This window comes from Rutidosis leptorrhynchoides, chromosome 2, assembly GCF_046630445.1.
Source record: "Rutidosis leptorrhynchoides isolate AG116_Rl617_1_P2 chromosome 2, CSIRO_AGI_Rlap_v1, whole genome shotgun sequence".
Taxonomy (NCBI): domain Eukaryota; kingdom Viridiplantae; phylum Streptophyta; class Magnoliopsida; order Asterales; family Asteraceae; genus Rutidosis; species Rutidosis leptorrhynchoides.
The window spans coordinates 693,552,509-693,560,645 of record NC_092334.1 but is presented as its reverse complement, the minus strand read 5'-3'; the positions used below and the strand labels follow the sequence as shown (position 1 = coordinate 693,560,645).

The window sequence follows — 8,137 nt, the reverse complement described above, 5'->3', positions numbered from 1 at the left end:
GCACCGGATACTTCGGGAGATAGACATACTGAGGATGATAGTGCAAAAGAGGTTATTATAGAAGAAGCGTTGGATGACGAGAATTCACCGAATGAGAATGTTGGTGAAGATTTGCCAGAGTTTGTTGATCTTATCACACAACAGATTGATGAAGTGTTTAATCGTAAGGTGAACGAAAAGAAGGCAACTGAAGAGGTTGGTGAATCTTCAGGGCAAAACAAAGATAATGAAAATTTTGATGAATTGAATAAGTGAAGTAATCAAGAATGGAGAGAATACCAAAAGAATATGAAAAAGTCCTGGTTTAGTAAACCGCAGCTTAAACCCAAGTATAAAATGTATTACGATCGAATGGGTAAAGTGATTGCGGGTAAAATTTTGAGTTGGGTGTTTTTCAAGGACTTAGACTATTTTGGAGTTAGATGGGTAAACGGCGTTGATTACTTCAAGCACGTTGTTGATTTCAAGACATTTTCGAATTTTGAGATGATGGAACTAGCCCGGTTGAAACTACTTTACAGTGAGACGGACGGTTCCGTCAATAGATGCAAGACAAGATAAAGAAGGAATTTAAATATGAATGGTCGGTGTTGGCTCCACAGTTTCCGAGAATCACGTATAGAACTGATGATGAAACTGGGAAAAGGATAAAGATCGTGCGGTATAAGCCTGCGAGGACTATGAAGTATGCTCCCGTCCGTAAAATGCCACCAAATTTTGGTAAGAAGTTTAAATGGTGGTACTATGACTACCTAACAGAGGATGATGCTCCAAGAGTCAAATAAAGAGCTGGATCAGATAAGGATATTCGATCAAAGGAGGATCAGGAATATCTGCAAAGAGGATATCAAAGTGTTGAGAAGACAACCGATATTTCATGAGCTATACAACATGGAGCAAACCATTCAATTCAACTGTGCAGTCCGTACTTGTTATGCTTATGATTTATGTACTTAAACTTTATCTTTTTCGATTCCAATTGGTTTCTGTGATGAACTATGTCCTAGGGGGAGTTTGTTAGTGCATAATATAAGTCCCTAGTTCATTATGATGTATTCCTGAGTATTATGGACGTTGTAAGTACTTGGAAAATTGTTTGTTGATTTATTATGTTTATGGTTTGGTTTACAATCAATTGTATGCTTTTATTGTTTACTTACATTCTGTCTGTGTAACCGCACAGATGCAGAATGCATCCGTACGGATACAAGTGCAACCTCACGGTTGCAAGCTGCAACCGCATGGTTACACGTGCAGGACACTATATATTGGGATGACGGGTTCATTATTGAAGTAACAAACTTTTTCACAACCCTAGCCATTTAGAACATCCTCTACAAGTCTAGCACTCATCTAAGTCTATCTATAACGTTTATAAGTCGTTTACAATCATCAGATCAAAGTTGCTTAAGGTGTTTTTGATATAAAACCCAATATCAAAATTTCCGCACTTGATATTGTTGATTATGTCGATTAATACTGTTTAATCGGTCCTACATTTCCCTTCCAATGGGAGTTGAATTTTTTTTGTTAGAACTAGTTTAGACATAGTGTGTTAGATTATTTACGCCTTTAAATGTACATTATTTACACTTTTAAATGGTTATAAATCGCTAGTAGGTTTACTATTTACCTTGGTAAAGGCATGCTAAAAACACTATGGATGGCCAATTGACGGAAAGTGTCAATGTTGTATAAACACTATGGATGGCCAATTGTCGGAAAGTGTCAATGTTGTAAAAACACTATGGATGGCCAATTGACGGAAAGTGTCAATGTTGTATAAACTTAACACACTTTAGGGCAATAACTTGGTACTTGGGTATTAATACACTTTAATCTAATAAGATCATGATAAAGTTAAGAGTTAAAATCAATATTCTACAAAACGCTACTTTGTAGGTAGGTTAACCTAATGCCTATTTATCAATTTGGTCACTATGAGTTCAAGTCCAGATGGAATCTCATTAACCTTGAGATTAAAAGTTTGAGTCCTGTTGAGGACAAAAGTGAGTGTGTGTGTGTTTGATGTTCTATAAAAAAAACTATTTACTATTCATTCCATCTAATTAGTTCATTATTAACTTTTAAAAGACTTTTTACTTCAATTTTGTCAGTAAATTTCTTTTTTTTTTTTTTTGTTATATTATATTTGATAAAAGTTATATCAATAAAAGTACATTTAAAAATCAATCAATTCATATTATTTTATCAAATATTATATAAAACAAATTATAATTTAAAACACAATTTTGAAAAAGAAAAATTTGAAAGGTAACAATAGATTTGAAATGTAATAATGGACACCGGCCTATAATGTGACTGGAGGTATAAACCTTTTTGAGTAGCATTTTTTATTTTTTATTGTTGGAGTACGATGTGATATGCATGTGTGTGGTTTTTTTATATACCTTTTCATGATATGGTGCTATTAATAATCGCTTATATATTTTTCAAAAGATGTGTGCTTGATACTTGATAATATTATCCAATCAAGTTGGATGCATGGTAGTTAATTATTCGAGCCATGTGAAATGCTAGATGATAAACTAATTAAAAAGTGCAGAACTTTGGCCTATTGTATATATCGAATTTATATATATATATATATATATATATATATATATATATATATATATATATATATATATATATATATATATATATATATATATATATATATTAGTTCATCTACATAGAGTTTTAAAATAGAAGGAAGCAATAAGAAAATGACACTTGTCAATGGTAACTAGTATAATACTGAAATGACCCGTAAAATCACGAGTTTGTTTAAACGAAACAATTTAATGACATTATTTAAGTATATTAAGTGAATGTAAATTCTAAAGTCATTTATTTTAATGACCCGTTTGACTAAAAAAAGTGTGGTTGTTTTTACAAAGAATTCATATTTGAATATTAATAATATAATAATTATAATTATAATTATTATATTAAAAGAAAATACTAATAATAAAGTTCGCTCAAAGTTGAGTATATATATTTAATAATAATAATAATAATAATAATAATAATAATAATAATAATAATAATAATAATAATTAGTAGTAGTAGTAGTAGTAATAAATGGCTTCTAAATTTTTTTAGAAAATTAAAATTACAATTACGAGAGATTAATATTTCCTTTTATAAAAATTTTGTATTATTTTTTTAATTAAATTAATATATAATTATGACATCATCATTATAAAAATTAATGGATAATTAGTTTAATGATGCATGATCATTTTAGAGCTTTATATGACTATAATATAGATTAGTAAGGATAATTTGGGAAATACAGAATCAATTTACTATGTTTTATTACTCGGTAATAGATGGATTTAATTTAATTTATTAGTTAACTTAATCAATTCTCCCCCATAAAATGTGGATCTCGAATCAGTCGTCATCTAAGGCCCAAGCAAAATATATATATATATATATATATATATATATATATATATATATATATATATATATATATATATATATATATATATATATATAGGTGTTGGTTCATCGAGTTTTAAAATACATAAAGAGTAGGAAGCAATAAGAAAATAAGAAAATGACACTTGTCAATGGTAACTAGTATAATATTACATACTAGCCTTTAAGAGCCCGTGCGTTGCATGGCGACTCTTAATCAAAGAAAATGTAAATATAAAAAAGTTATGCCGACTGAATGTTAAACACAAAATATGGAATTCTACAAACACATAAAAGGTGACATTGTGGTCAACTGCGCTTCGCTGCGGTCGAAGAGCCGTAGACCTTGTAAGTGTGTTGGGATTTTGCTGGATTTTTTGCTTGCTAGATTTAAGAGCCCGTGCGGTGCACGGAAGCTCTAAATCAAACAAATTGTAATCGTTATAATTGATAGCAAGTTACGGTATGATAGCATTACAATCCTGAAAACCTCCATTACTGATATGGATGTGTTGCAAGCGGAAAAAAAAAAAAAAAAAAAGAAAAAAAAGAGTAATCTAACCACTATGAAACTGAATGTGTTGCAACCACATTTTTTAAGTTCATATAGTAAATAAAGTAACACAAAGATTTACAACTAAAAACTCTTGTGCAGGAAATTACCATATTGTCATTAAGTCATTTTCTTTTAACAACTTGATGTTAACCAAGAAATAGGCCAAATGGGTCATATGGTCAAAATGGGTAAAAAAAAAAAAAAAGGTAAACAATAAAGAATATGGCCATGGCCGCTACTCATAAGTCCATGGTCATAAAAGAGTTTTATATGTTTATACAATCCACTAAACAATGTACGACTTTTTTGTAACTTAAAAAACTCAAAGTTGTATAACTTAAATATATCATAATATAGTAAATATATACAGCTCAAGATATTATAAATATAAATTAAGATTTAGTTAATACTAAACTGATACTATATGTGCTGCAACACTTCATTGAAGACGACGTTTTTTGTTGTTTTTGATCACCAGACGTCACAAATTGCATGCAAAAAGCTGACAATAGTATACCTGCTCACATCTCATTTCGCCACACTTTTGCAAACAACAACACAAAACTTTAAGTTTAATCATATTCCTAGAAATGATATTTTGAAAAACCAAAACACATAATTATACTTATATGTAGAAAATACATATACATATTATCATTATTTCATAAATCATAACATTTATAATGTTAGATAATTGCAAACCAACATGGATCGTTCGAAGAAAGTACTACAATCATCAGTTCATATTATAATCATAGAAAATCAGTTGCTTTTAACTTTGAATTTATACAGATTGCACAACACCTAACCAAGATATTAACAGTAGATTAAAAATTCTAAAACTTGTTTTAAGAGTTTAATGAATATAAAGATACCTTCAAATGGAAACTGAGATGAGCAACCCTAGCTTTGCAAGCTGTTAAAAAAATGATTCCTCAGCAACAATAAACTATTACCTTTAAGCTCCTCCACATGATAATGGAAAATAGTAAGTTTAAAACATCAGGCATTCAATTAGTAGTATGACATCTATAGTATGAAACAGCGTAAGTAACAACACAACTGACATCGTGAGTAAATTCAAAAATAAATTCATAAGTAATTAAAACCTTTTTGTGTTCGTTTGTCTTCGAGTTTCCGGCGACATTGGTAGGTCTCGGATGGTGGTGTGGTCGTTGCTCTGAAACATAAACTGCATATTTATTTGTTAATGTTTTAGTGCGTACAGGTCATTAAGGTGTAAACTTGGGTTAAATGGGGCAGTAATTGAAACTTTGAAGTTTTCCATAGTCTTTGTTGGCACAATAATGGTACTACAGTACATGGTGTAACGATTTTCCATATGACAATACATATCCGTCAAAGTTACTTAACTTCCTGCAATCAACAATTAATTAACTACATGATATAACGTACCTTTAGTTGTTGCAGCACAGTTTGTAGCTAACCACTGTTGAGCTGCAAATAAAGCAAAAAAGGCTCCACCTGAGCTTGCAGTGTTGTTGTTCCTTGTGGTCTATGCATTGCAGGGTGGAGCCAATTGTTGTTCCTTGTTCCTTTTACCCTACTATAAATGCATACCGTCGCAACCCACTTCACACACGAATAACTAATGAAATAAATGTGTCTATTGCTGTCATATCGATTCAACAAAGAAATCATAACATTAGTGTGATGATAAACTACATTTTAGGGAGTGAAGACTTAGAATTCTGCCTTTAAGACCAAAGTGATTAACCATTAAAAGTTCAATAACAAATAAGGAAAGCTGACATTAACCCTTTTAATCAACTAAATCCCATTACACTCACACTCCCTGTAAATGAACACAACATATTCAGTTGCGGAGTATTTTGAAAGAAACCCAACTACACTCATATTTTGCTGCAATGGCCCAATATTTCTTCTCCACTCGATTTCCGAGTACGTTTTGGACAGTTTAGTATACCAAAGTAGCTAATGATTTTACCTTCATGCGACAGCTTATGTAAGTGAAATAGTCACCAAAGTTCATATCAGTATGAGCCACAATTATACGTCAGAAATTAACTGAAACAAAACACAAAATCGAGATAACTTAACTATGTATCTAAAAACCTTATATTGAAAATGCAAAGCAAAAGACTTGTGCGTTCAGCAATTTCATGACCCGTCTCAAATTCCAGCAAATATGAAAGAGGGAAAAATATTCCAAGTACTATAAAACTATATAAGCATTAATGAAACACTATAATTAAAACTCACAGGCATACACCTTTCAACTAAAATCATAAACCTATGAAGCAGACCATAGATTAACCACTACTAAACTAAAGACAATCATTTCACAAACCCTAAAACACAATAAGTACACACATTGACAATTGTAATCAAAATGAATTGATCCTATGTATTGTCAAAATTAAAATGAAATAAAAAAATCTCATACCTTGGTATTTATAAAATAGAAATGAAGATAAATACCTCATATTAATTATCTAACTTTGTTTAAGAGCTTGGCAACACCATATGGAACAATCACTCCAACAATTGAACATGGTCAGGTTGGTTTCGCCCGAAACCACAACAGTAAAAACTAACAAAGGAATAATCATTTATGGTTAACATGTACAATTCATTAAAAAAAAAAAAAAAAAAAAAAACTGTAAGGGATAATGTAAGTAAAAAAGGATTGTAATCAACCTAGTGATAAATTTAGAGGTGAATGATGATAAATTCAGGTCATTACCTTCCATGATCGGTTTACATAACCGTCCGATTGTGGCTTGTCGCAAAAATCTTCAAGCTTGTAGCAAAGATGCGTCATTGAGTGGTTTAATAGAACATCAATTAAACTCTGAATTCAAAGTGAAACCTAATAGGAGATGAATTCAAACATACTTTAAGCTTTTATAATTCATTGAAGCATTTTATCATACACTTGGAGTGAAAAAAAAAAAAAAAAAAAAAAAAAAATTATAAATGCATCTGTATTAATCTAGCTTACCTTACTGAACATCAAATCGTATAAAGCATAATTATTTTAAAAAATATCAACAACGCAAATCCAGCAAGTGTTTTCTTTACATAAACCATAATCATTGGATAAAAATCAACAACGTTTTGCGTTTAGGATTCAAATCAAAGGCAGGTGTGTTTGTAATCCACATACCTTATTAACGTTTAGGCAGGATCTTAGAAAACAACATATGTATTGAATGATATCTGCTTCAATGTGGCCGAGTAAACACGATGACGATTATTGATTGATGAAGAAGGTTGAATGTAATTATATTACACTGTCAATTTGTTTGAATTATAGATGATGGAGACGATGAACCCAAATGAATGGAGAAGATGGAACCAAATTTCACAATTGAAGAACGATTGAACGGATGTGTTGATAAATTAATTATGAATTGACAAACTGTTTCAGGGGAGAAAAAGATCGCATGAGTAGGTAAGAAGAAATTGTTTACCAATGAAGAAGACGATCGGAATTGATGCAGAGAAAAAGGGGGCGGTTTTTTGAAGAGGTAGGGTTTTTGGTTATACGTCGTTTGTGTTGCGCTGGTGGGTTATTGGAGATAACCATCGGGACACGTGTTAGTCTTTGGTATTTCAGAAGTATATACAGTATTAATCTTAAAATAACACGTGGAAAATGAATGGTAGGGACATTGTCAGACTGACATGTCAGTTGAACTTTATGCTTTGTAAAAGATAGAGATAGAGATAGAGAATAGAGAAGATAGAGACTAGTAAGGTTAATTTGGGAAATGCAAAAACAATTTACTATGTTTTATTACACCGTAATAGATGGATTTAATTTAATTTATTACTTAATCAAGTCTCCCCCGTAAAATGTGGATCTGGAATCAGTCGTCCTCTAAGGGCCAAGCAAGTTTTGTAAAAATTAATTTACTTAATCAACTCTCTCCCTTAGTTCTTTCTGGATCCTTTCACACACACACTATATATATATATATATATATATATATATATATATATATATATATATATATGGACATGATCAATGGTGAAGTAATCAATCGGGGAGAATATAGGAAACATTCTCTCGTTGTTCCATCGTTGGTTCAATGTGACAATCTTTCAATAAGTGTGGTCCACCGCATTGCTCACAACTGATTCGTATTGCGTGAATATCTT

At 30.9% G+C, this 8,137-nt stretch overlaps 1 long non-coding RNA gene across 1 annotated transcript; it reads right to left on the bottom strand.

Annotated features, from left to right (window-relative positions):
* Positions 1-4,359: 4,359 nt before the first annotated feature.
* Positions 4,360-7,462, bottom strand: LOC139894077 (uncharacterized). Its single transcript, XR_011774796.1, has 3 exons — positions 7,140-7,462; positions 5,405-6,842; positions 4,360-5,180 (listed from the first exon to the last, which is right to left on the bottom strand). It is a non-coding gene; the product is annotated as an uncharacterized lncRNA (long non-coding RNA).
* Between the last annotated feature and the right edge of the window lie 675 nt (positions 7,463-8,137).